This window comes from Loxodonta africana, chromosome X, assembly GCF_030014295.1.
Source record: "Loxodonta africana isolate mLoxAfr1 chromosome X, mLoxAfr1.hap2, whole genome shotgun sequence".
In the NCBI taxonomy this organism is placed as follows: Eukaryota; Metazoa; Chordata; class Mammalia; order Proboscidea; family Elephantidae; genus Loxodonta; species Loxodonta africana.
The window spans coordinates 119468689-119480909 of NC_087369.1; positions in this window are offsets into that span (position 1 = coordinate 119468689).

Genomic DNA, 12221 nt, shown 5'->3' on the forward strand with positions numbered 1-12221 from the left:
GGCATAATATATGATCTTTTCTGGAGAACGATCCATGTGTGGCTGGAAAAGAATGTGTATTGGGCTGTTGTTGGGAGGACTGTACTGTATATGTCTATAAGGTCAAGTTGTTTGGTTGTGTTGTTTATATCTTCTGAGTCTTTGTTGAGTTTCTTTCTAGTTCTCCTGTCCTTCATCAAAAGTGGTGTGTTAAAGTTCCCTACTGTTATTGTGACGTTGTCTACAACCCTTTTTAATTCTGTTAAGGTTTATGTTTTTTTTAATTCTTTCATTGGGTGCATAGTTATTTATTATGGTTAGGTCCTCTGGTTGGTTTGACTCTTTAATCATTATATAATGCCCTTCCTTGTCTCTTATGCTGTTTTTTTTCTATTTTATCAGAGATTAATATTGTCAGTCCTCCTTTTTTGGTTGCTGTCTGTCTGATATATATTTTTCCATCCTTTGATCTTTATCATATTTTTAGCTTTGTGTCTAAGGTGTGTCTCTTGTAGGCAGCATATTGATAAGCCATGTCTTCCTATCCATTCTGCCACTGTTTGTCTCTTGACTGGTGCACTCAACCATTTACATTCAGTGTAATTATTGATAGGTATAAATTAACAACTGACATTTTGTTGATTTTTTTTTTGTGGTGCTGAGATTTATTTGTTCCAAAACTTTTCTGTGCTGAGAATTTTGGCTTATGGAGTTTCCTTTCATTTCCTTCATTGCTGTTGATTTTGTGTTACTGAGTCTTTATGATTTTCTTCTTTTATATTTTGGTGAGAAGGTGTATTAGTTTTCTTTGTGGTTACCCTGAAATTTACATTTATCTTCCTAAGTTTAAAAGTCTGTTCTATCTTGACATTACCTTGACTTTCTCTCTACATGGGACTTCAGTAACTACATCATTTATTCCCCCTTTTTGCTTTGAAGTTGTCGTTGTTTATAGATTGACCTCTCCGGTTTTCTATTTTAGTATTGTAGCTTTATTTTGTGCCCATATTCTATGCCAGGATTGACAAATTAAAGAGGACTAGTGTTGCATTCATTGTCAAAAAGAACATTTCAAGATCTATCCTGAAATACAATGCTCTCAATGGCAGGATAATATCCATATGCTTACAAGGAAGACCAGTTACTATGACTATTATTCAAATTTATGCACCAACTTCTACTGCAAAAGATGAGGAAATTGAAGTTTTTACCAACTTCTGCAGTCTGAAATGGATCAAACATGCAATTGAGATGCATTGATAATTACTGGTGATTGGAATATGAAATTTCAAAACAAAGAAGAAGGATCAGTAGTTGAAAAATATAGCTTTGGTGATAGAAACAAGGCAGGAGATCCCATGGTACAATTTTGCAAGACCAACAACTTATTCATTGCAAATACATTTTTTCACCAACATAAATGGCCCCTATACATGTGGAATTCTCAAGACAGAATACACGAGAATCGATCTGACTACACCTGTGGACAGAGAAGATGAAAAAACTCTATATCATCAGTCAGAACAAGGCCAGGGGTCAACTGTGGAACAGACCATCAATTTCTCATATGCAATTTCAGTTGAAGATGAAGAAAATTTTAAAAAGTCAACAAGAGCCAAAGTGTGACCTTGAGTATATTCCACCTGAATTTAGAGGTCTTCTCGAGAATAGATTTGAAGCAGCAAACACTAATGACTAAAGACCAGCTGAGTTGTGGACTGAAATCAAGGACATTATGCATGAAAAAAAAAAAAACAAGAGGTCATTAAAAACAATAAACAGGAAAGAAAGAAAAAACTAAAATGGATGTCAGAAGAGTCTCTGAAATTTGCATTTGAACATTAAGTAGCAAAAGCAAATGGAAGAAAGGAAGAAGTAAAAGAGCTGAATACAACATTTCAAAGGGTGCCTCGAGAAGACAAAGTAAAGTATTATAATGAAATGGGCAAAGACCTATAGTTAGAAAACCAAAAGGGAAGAACATACTTGGCACTCCTCAAGCTGAAATAAATGGAGAGAAAATTCAAACTTCAAGTTGCAATATTGAAGGAGTCTATGGGAAAAAGTTTAAATGATGTAGGAAGCTTCAAAAGAAGATGGAAGGACTACGCAGAGTCATTGTACCAAAAAGAATTGGTTAATACTCAGCCATTTCAGGATGTAGCACATGATCAAGAACCAACAGTACTGAAGGAGGAAGTTCATCTGCACTGAAGGCATTGGGGAAAAAAAGGCTCCAGGAATTGATATAATATCAATTGAGATGTTTCAACAAATGGATGCAGCACTGGAAGCGCTCATTCATGTATGCCAAGAAATTTGAAGACAGCTACGTGGCCAACCAACTGGATGAGATCCATATTTGTGGCCATTCCAAGGAAAGGTGATCCAATAGGATGTGGAAATTATTAAACAGTATCATTAATATCACACACAAATAAAATTTTGCTAAAGACCATTCAAAAATGCAGCCGTACATCAACAGGGAACAGCCAAAAGTTCAAGCTGGATTCAGAGGAGGATGTGGAATGAAGGATATCATTACTAATGTCAGATAGATCTTGGCTAAAAGCAGAGAATACCAGAAAGATGTTTACCTGTGCTTTATTGACTATGCAAAGGCATTTGACTGTGTGGATCATAACAAATTATGGATAACATTGCGAAGAATGGGAATTCCAGAACAGTTAATTATGCTCATGTAGAACCCGTACATAGAACAAGAGTCAGTGGTTAAAAAGAAGAATGCGATACTGCGTGGTCTAAAGTCAGGGAAGGTGTGCATCAGGATTGTGTCCTTTCACCAGATTTATTCAATCTGTGTGCTGAGCAAATAATCCAAGAAGCTGGACACATGAAAAAGAATGTAACATCAAGTTTGGAGGAAGACTCATTAAGAACCTGTGCTATGCAGATGACACAACCTTGCTTGCTAAAAGTGATGAGAACTTAAAGCACTTACTGATGAAGTTCCAAGACTACGGCCTTCAGTATGAATTACACCTTAACCAAAAGAAAACAAAAATCCTCACAACTGGACCAATAAGCAACATCATGAAAAATGGAGAAAAGATTAAAATTTTCAAGGATTTCATTTTACTTAGATTTACAATCAACGCCCATGTAAGCAGGAGTTAAGAAATCAAATGACGCATTTCATTGGTCAAATCTGCTGCAAGAGACCTCTTTAAAGTGTTAAAAACAAAGATGTCACTTTGAGGTCTACGGTGCACTTGACTGAAGCCATGGTATTTTCAATCGCCTCATGTGTATGCGAAAGCTGGACAATGAACAAGTAAGACCGAAGAAGAATTGATGCCTTTAAATTATGGTGTTGGTGAATATTGAATTTACCTTGGACTGCCAAAAGAATGAACAAATCTGTCTTGGAAGAAGTACAGCCAGAATGTTCCTTAGAAGCAAGGATGGAGAGACAGTCTCACGTAATTTAGACATGTTATCAGGAAGGACTAGTCCCCGGAGAAAGACATCGTGCTTGGTAAAGAGGAAAAGAGGGAGACCTTCAATGAGATCGATTGACACAGTGACTGCAACAATAGGCTCAAGCATTACAACAATCATAAGGATGTTGCAGGCAGGAGCTGGCAGTTTTTCATTCTGTTGTACATGGGGTCCCTAGGACTCAGAACTGACTTGACAGCACCTAACAATAGCTTCATTTTATGTTTTTGAAATTCTTTTTACCTGGTTTGGTTTCTGGGTGATGTTGCCATGTGTCTTAATTTCTAGTTTTTGTCTGATGTTTGTTCTCTATTCAAAGGACTCCCTTTAGTAATTCTTGTAAGTTTGGTCTGGTTTTTACAAATTCCCTTAATTTCTGTTTATCTGGAAATGTCCTAATTTTGCTATTGTATTTGAGGGAGAATTTTGCTGGATATATAATTCTTGTTTACAACTTTTTTCCTTCAGAGTTTTATATATGTCATCCCATTGCCTTCTTGCCAGCATGGATTCTGTTGAGGAATCAGAGTTTAGTCTGCTTTACATGTAACATTTGATTTTTCCAGAGGTGCTCTCAGGATCCTTTCTTTGTCTTTGGTTTTGGAAAGTTAGGTTATGATATGTATTAGTGATTTTCTTTTGGGGTCTAACCTATTTGGGGTTTGTTGAGCTTCTTGGATGGATATTTTCTCGTCTTTCATGATATTAGGGAACTTTTCTGCCATTAAGTATTCTAAAATTTTGTTTTCGTTTTTTTCATCTCTTCTTCCAGAATTTCGATCATGTGTAAATTATTCTTCTTGATAGTGCCTCACATAACTCTTAGGCTTTCTGCATTCTTTTTTGTGATTGTACTTCTAACAGATTGGTACCAAGGGATTTGTCCTCTGTTTTGCTATTCTGTCTTCCACTGATTGAATTCTACTCCTTTGTCCTTCCAAGGCATTATCTATTTCTGAAAATTTAGTGTTAATCTTCTGAATTTCTAGTTGCTGTTTTTGTATGGTTTCTAATTGTCTATTTATTTTGTTGGCTTGTTCTTGTATCATTTTTCTGAATTCTAGAGTTTGCCTGTCTTTTCCCTGGCTTTGTCTGTGTTTTCCTTATCTCTTTCATAACCTCTTGTAGAGCTCTATATATGTCTTTTGAATTCCTTATCAGGTAGTTCCATTACCATTTGTTCCTCAGGGAGGCTTCCTAGATCTTTATTTTGTTCACTTGCTGGAGCCATCTTGTCCTGCTTCTTTAGGTGATTTGATATTGCCTGTTGCTTCAAGGTATTAAGGTGTTATTATATTTATTTATTAATTGTATGTTTGTTTGCTGTGTTCTGATTTTTTGTTATGTTTTGTTTTGATATATCCATGCTACGTTGGTTGCTAGTTTGGCTGCGCTGCAGCACTCACCACCTGTCTCCGAGTGGGTGGGGTAGCTTCTGGGTGTGTGAGCATGAGTCTCTGTTTGCTCTTCTTGCAGGGTGGCTGAGGGTGGGTTGGGGAGACATTGGCCACCATCTGTCATTTTTCCAGTGGCACAGGAGCAACCATTGGCACTCACCAAGTGAGTGAGGCAGCAGATGCGGCAGGTGTGGCTGGCTAGTGCAGGTGAGGTTGCCGCCTCCTGCCGGATGGCGAGGGTGAGTGGTGGGCGGGTGCATGCATGGTCACACTGCCACCACCTCTCACATGGTTGGGAGAGGGTGTGAGTGGCAGGCCAGTGCGTGCAGTCATGCTCTTGCCACCCATTTCTGGGTGGGGAGGTGGAATGAGTGGTTGGCAAGGGGGGGAGCTCAGCTGACTGGACAGATAGGAAGGGTAGGGTGAGCTGTCAGCACCACTCAGGTGTGTTGGTGGTCAGGAGGGGCAGGATGAACCACTGTTTCCACGTCAGGGTAGCCTGCCATACTTCAGCTGGGTCAATGGGTGGGAAAGGCAGGGCAAAAGGCTGGCGCTGTGTCAAAGCAGCCGGCCGCCACTCAGCAGGGTCATTGGGTGGGGGAAGGGTGGCAGTCAGGGCCAGGGGGCAGGGAGATAGGTGGTTGGGACTGGGTGGAGGAGAAAGAAGGGCCTCATACCTTGGGCTTCAGCAGTCGGGGCTGCAGAAATGGGAGTTTGTACCACTAATCACCAGGAGGGTTGGGGCAGGGGAAGCATGCCCCTCTGGTCACCGGGAGAGCATGCCTGGGCTCCTCCCATTGGCTGCAGCCAGCAATTGAGAACTTATTTCACTCCCGGCATGTCTACACAGTTACTGTGTGTCCTGTTGGGCATTTTGTTAAGTTGCCTTCTGTACTCCTCACCTGGGATTGCTACTGTTTTTGTTTTAAGGTGTACATGCTGTGCTGGGCTGGCTGGCAGGGCCCCTTCTCTCTGTCTCTTCTTGTTTGCTGTTTTTGGTTAGTGTCTTTTTTTTAGTCAGTGTTTAGTCTAGTTCTTTATCCTTTCATTTGCTGCTTAGGGTTCTAGGATTTTCTTCTGTATCTGTTTTACTTGGTTTCTCAGGTTTCTCAGGATGGCATGGTATGTCTGACTAAGCTGTTATTTTGGCCCCCACATTGACATCTGCATCATGACCAGATAGTTTTGTCTTACTATCAATGCCCTTGATAATCTGGCTCCAACATACCTGTCCAACATTACCTCTCCCTATTCTGCTTAACTAAGTCTTTCCTTCATACTCATCATGTGTGTTCTTGTGCATTATCAATGCTGCTACTCTCACTGAAATGTTATGAGGCCTACTCCCTACTTTCTTAAAGTTGACAGTTAGGTCCAAATCAAGCCTCACTTTCACAATCCACACTAATGTCCCCATATGTAAACCTAGTGTGGTTTTGAGTACTTTATGATTCCTGATTGAAGGATTTGAATATATGATTTCAGGACCTTTAAATTTTCTGTAATATCATGTTTATATATGTAATGTATTTCTCTTACATTAATAAATATTCATAATTATAACACGTTTAGCATGTTTTCAATAGGGAGGAAAGTCCCAGAGAAATGTACATTTTATATATGTGCATTTAATAAGGTAAATGGGTGGAAAACATAAGAAAAAGACCTGAAGCATACTCATTTCAAATTACAAATAGTGGTTACCCCAGAGAAGGCAGCAGATTGACAAAAGGGGCAATAAAGAAGATATTTCATGGTGTATTCTAAATATACTGTCAGAAATTTTCAAGAAATGCATTCTGGCTTTACTCATGTGATTGTTTAAAAAAAAAACATATAAGGGAAAGGAAAAAAATAAAGTTCTCAAGCAGGTCTTCCTAAAGCCTCAAAAACGTACTCCGCCATTCCTCTTCTTCTATATGTGTACTGGAAATGCATTCCCTTTTATTCATAGCCTGCTGCATCCTGAAATGGCATCCTAAAATAGCTCTCTGCCTTTGCTGTTTCTGTATCCATCCTTCCCTTTAGCCTAGATCAACCTGTTCACTACTCAAAGGCAGTAGATCCACAAAGTACTCAGCAACATAGTTTAAACACCTAAAAGAGCTTAGTTTCTCTGGTAGGAAATTAATAAAAGTTGAGTCATTTTTAATCCAATGAATTCTATTAAGGTATAAACTTCACCCTTAAACCTAAAATTATTGCCAAACATAAAAGTATGTAAAAAAAAAATCCTTGTTTATTTTTCCTTCACATCTATGTTGTTACTGGTTTTGAATATCATTTTAGAATTATTGGTTTTCCAGTAAATACATGATTTTAGAAGTATTTTTTCTATGATTTTGGTCTTGGGGCCAAAATCTGTTGCTTTAGTTCCTTTTCTCCTTTTTAATGGGTAATATTAACCTTATTGAAAAATGCAATTTGATTTAAAGACTTTTTGCTATACAGACAATATTTTAGAAATATAAGGTATATGGAAGGATACCTAGAAGAAAGAAGTGCACTGTCCAAAATATATGTGCTATGTTTTCTGGAAGCATGCAAATACATTTGCTCTCAAAGATTATGAGTTAGATAATGCTATTGCCTGAGATTACAATTTTTCTCCTTCTGATAGAATCAGTCCTCACCTTATGAATGGATTATATTTCAAAATGTTACTCGTTGAATTTCAGGAATGAATTCTCACTAGAAATAATGTTATCCATGGTGAACATTCTAAAATTCTAGGCAAGCTTAAAATAAAATAAAAGCCTACTCATCTTCTTTGTATCTGAAATTAAATACAAATGTTTCTCTCCAATCTATCCATTGTATATGAAGATGCTTCTAAAGAATCGAGCTTTTTAGAATTTTAACCTTGTCTGTTAGGAATGTTCCTATTTTCACTCGTAGGACAACAGGTATTCACTTAATTGCATGTCACCAATAATATCCATAAGAGTCTGAAACAGAGCTTAGGAAACATTAAAGTTGTTTATTCAATCACAACAAATATAGTGACTGCTATGTCCTAGGTATAGTTCTCAGGCCTGGGCATATAAGTGAGAATAAAACATACATTTTCTGGTCTTACTGATAAGGACTGATTAGAACAGAGACCTGAAGATTGCTAATAAATGAGCCATGCCCCAGGGTGATGCATAATGAGGCTGGAGAGAAAGAGAAAGGAACAGACTATATAACACCTCATAAGCCATATTAAGGAGATTGACTGTTAGACTAAGACTAATGCAGTTGGAGATAACGTATCATGTAAGCTACAGCCTCCTTCCAATGATGCTGAATGACCCCCACCCCTAAAAAATACACCTGCACACATGCCCACATGTTTCTCAGGCCAGAGAATGGGTTAAGGTTCCTGGCTGGCAAAAATGGTTTGCTCTGAACATCTAAACTAAAGGTTGGCAGTTCGAACTTTCCCAGGGCCATGGAAGAAGAGAGGTCTGGAAATCTGCTTCTGTAAATATTGTTGTTATTGTTGTGTGCTGTCTAGTTGATTCTAACTCATAGCAACCGTATATGACAGAGTACAACCACCCCGTATGACATCCTAGGCTGTAATCTTTACAGGAGCAGATTGCCAGGTCTTTTCCGTCATGTGGCTGCTGGTGGGTTTGAGCCAAGCACTTAAGGATTGTGCCACCAGAGCTCCTTCCATAAAGATTACCAATTGCCATCGAGTCGATTCCAGCTCATAGCAACCCCACAGGACAAAGGAGAACTGCCCCATGGGGTTTCCAAGTCTGTAATCTTTTACAGAAGCATATTGACACATCTTTCTCCCACAGAGCAGCTGGTGGGTTTGAACTGCTGACCTTTTAGTTAGCAGCCAAGTGGTTTAACCAGTGCGCCACCAGGGCTCCTATTCTGTAAATATTATAGCCAAGAAAATCCTATGGAGAAATTCTACCCTGTAAACATGAGGTCACCATGAGTTGGGGGCCAACTCCATAGCAACATGTTTGTTTTTGTTTTAAGAATGAGTTCATTCTCCCCTTCCGTTTATTTCTGCCAATCTCAGGGAATAAATTTTCTTACTTCCCTTTCCACTATCAGTATCTACTGCTTCAAATTCTCTCCCTCCTGATCTCTAACCTAAGTTGCATGAAGTAGGACAAGAAGGACAACTGTGGAGGCTTTCTCTCATACCCTTTATCATCACTAGCCTTATCATAGCCACCATGATGAGACTCTTCCCTGGACTGGCATTTTAGCAATATAGAGTCCAAATAAGGAGGGTAGGGAGAGGGAGAAGCCTCAGGGAGTTGCTATACAGGTAGGGTGGGATATATAGCATGATTCCGAAATAAATGAATTTTTAAGAAAGTTAGATTACAGTGCAAAGCTATCCCCTGCTGGGTTTGCAAAGAGTAATATTTTTAAGGACTAAAAGGAAAATCAACTCATATTTAATTGCTATTCGTATTTATGATAAAAAGAAAATGATGTAAATCTTAAAGGTACCACTGTGACTCTCATAAAATTGCATGACATTAGCGATACAAGGGACACAGAAATAAGGTCCAGAAATGTTGACTGTAAAAATTAGGTGGCAGTCCTTCATAAGGTGAGCTCTCTGACTTCGAAGTGCTTTTCCATTCAGGATTGACTTTGAGGAGATGGGGAGCAAAGGTCCAAATGATCCCAGTGGAAAGTGACTAGTAATAAATGAATCAGAACCTACATTGCATACAGTGCCTTGGATGTTAACTGATTAAAATTAAAAAGACAGAAAGAACTTCTCTGTGTGGGTTCCTAGGCAGCCCCATTGCAATTTAAGGGAAATATGTTTAGTGGTTTGAGATTTCACTGCTGTATTGTCTCTGTGCTGTTCTTGTTATGTCTTCATTTTGAGTCTGTTGGTGCTAGACTTCAGGACTGTTGCTGATATGCTGCCTATTCCATCACAAGTCACAGCACAAGCTCTTAGGGTGAAAAGCTTTGTCTTTAATAATGTAAGTTCTCATTATTGAGCTTTTAGTGCCCCACGCACAGTGGTTTTGAATTTGCAAGTGACACTAAGCTGGTCCTATTAGCAAGTTCATGTTATGCCAGTAACTCAATATTTCCCTTTCCTTTTTCTGACATGAAGTGAAGGATTTAGCAATATTTAAAACACAAGAGAACCTGGAAAATATCCAGCACTATAAGTGATGGAGGATAGAAGGAGAGGCTCAGAGGTTTTTAAAAGTAATATTATTTTAGCACTGAAGTTGCTCTTGATACAAGTATTCAATGAGACATTTTATATATAGTACATATACACATTAATACATATAGTCTGCACTTAAGCATACGTGACTATGCACTGTACATTGTATTCAAAGATAAATAGTAGCATTTATACCTGGGTGATATATAAGACTGCCAAAAAAAAAAAAAAACCTGTTGCCATCGAGTCGATTCCTACTCATAGTGACCCTATAGCTAGAGACTTCTATACAATCATCTGCTTTTTCCGTCCTATCTCCCTAAAGGAGAATACACACAAAAATAAATTCTTTAAAAGGATTAGATTATATTTAACAACTTGAAAACATTTGGTAGAATCCAGCTATGGAAACTGGAGGTGGATATAGACAAGGAAGGACCCAAACATCTAGAAAAGGGAGTTAAAAAGGATGAAACGTAATAATTTATGATGATGGGACACAGGTATTTCAAGACTAATAGGTCCCTTTTTTCCCTTTCCAAAAACATTGTAAAGGAAAATAATGGTGGCTTCTATTCTCCTACTTTTACATACACACCATTATTACATGGAAATAATGAGATTAAAAACAGCGCCTTTCTCCTGAAACCGTGTTGAAAGCATGCCATTGTTCCTTATAGTACAGATATTCCCTATTTTTACATGCAGAAAAAAGCTCGAAAAATGCTGCATGAATACTAAATGGTTACCTGACTCAGGAACATATTAACTTAATGACTTATAATGATCATGTGATCATGAGCTCATCAAAATTGGCTCCTGGTAAGCCAGACAACAAACTACATTTCAAAAAATCCACTGAGTTTAACATGTATCCCTTTGGCTGATAGTGAAATTTTAGCTTGTGGTTCTCTAGAGGTTTAGATATTTCAGCTTAAAATGGTACCGCCATGAACTCTCACATCTTATCAACAGCTGGTTTTTAATTGTACATTTTTCATAAGGTGACCAGTTAAAGTTAACATTGAAAGAGCTGATTTGTATACATAGGATTTAGACCTTATTTACAAGACTTGTCCTGAATAGCATTTCTCTCTTTTTTGTTTGTTTTTCATTTTAAGATTTTTTTTTAATAATTTTTATTGTGCTTTAAGTGAAAGTTTACAAATCAAGTCAGTCTGTCACATATAAGCTTATATACACCTTACTCCATACTCCCACTTACTCTCCACCTAATGAGTCAACCTGCTCCCTCCTTCCAGTCTCTCCTTTCGTGACAGTTTTGCCAGTTTCTAACCCTCTCTACCGTCCCATCTCCCCTCCAGACAGGAGATGCCAACACAGTCTCAAGTGTCCACATGATACAAGTAGCTCACTCTTTGTCGGCATCTCTCTCCAACCCATTGTCCAGTCCCTTCCATGTCTGATGAGTAGTCTTCGGGAATGGTTCCTGTCTTGGGCCAACAGAAGGTTTGGGGACCATGACCGCCGGGATTCCTCTAGTCTCAGTCAGACCATTAAGTACGGTCTTTTTATGAGAATTTGGGGTCTGCATCCCACTGTTCTCCTGCTCCCTCAGGGGTTCTCTGTTGTGCTCCCTGTCAGGGCAGTCATCGATTGTGGCCGGGCACCAACTAGTTCTTCTGGTCTCAGGATGATGTAGGTCTCTGGTTCATGTGGCCCTTTCTGTCTCTTGGGCTCTTAGTTGTCGTGTGACCTTGGTGTTCTTCATTCTCCTTTGATCCAGGTGGGTTGAGACCAATTGATGCATCTTAGATGGCCGCTTGTTAGCATTTAATACTCCAGATGCCACATTTCAAAGTGGGATGCAGAATGTTTTCATAATAGAATTATTTTGCCAATTGACTTAGAAGTCCCCTTAAGCCATAGTCCCCAAACCCCCACCCTTGCTCCGCTGACCTTTGAAGCATTCAGTTTATCCCGGGAACTTCTTTGCTTTGGGTCCAGTCCAATTGAGCTGACCTTCCATGTATTGAGTGTTGTCTTTCCCTTCACCTAAAGCAGTTCTTATCTACTGATTAATCAATAAAAAACCCTCTCCCACCCTCCCTCCCTTCCCCCCTCGTAACCACAAAAGTATTTGTTCTTCTCAGTTTTTACTATTTCTCAAGATCTTATAGTAGTGGCCTTATACAATATTTGTCCTTTTGCCTCTGACTGATTTCGCTCAGCATAATGCCTTCCAGGTTCCTCCATGTTATGAA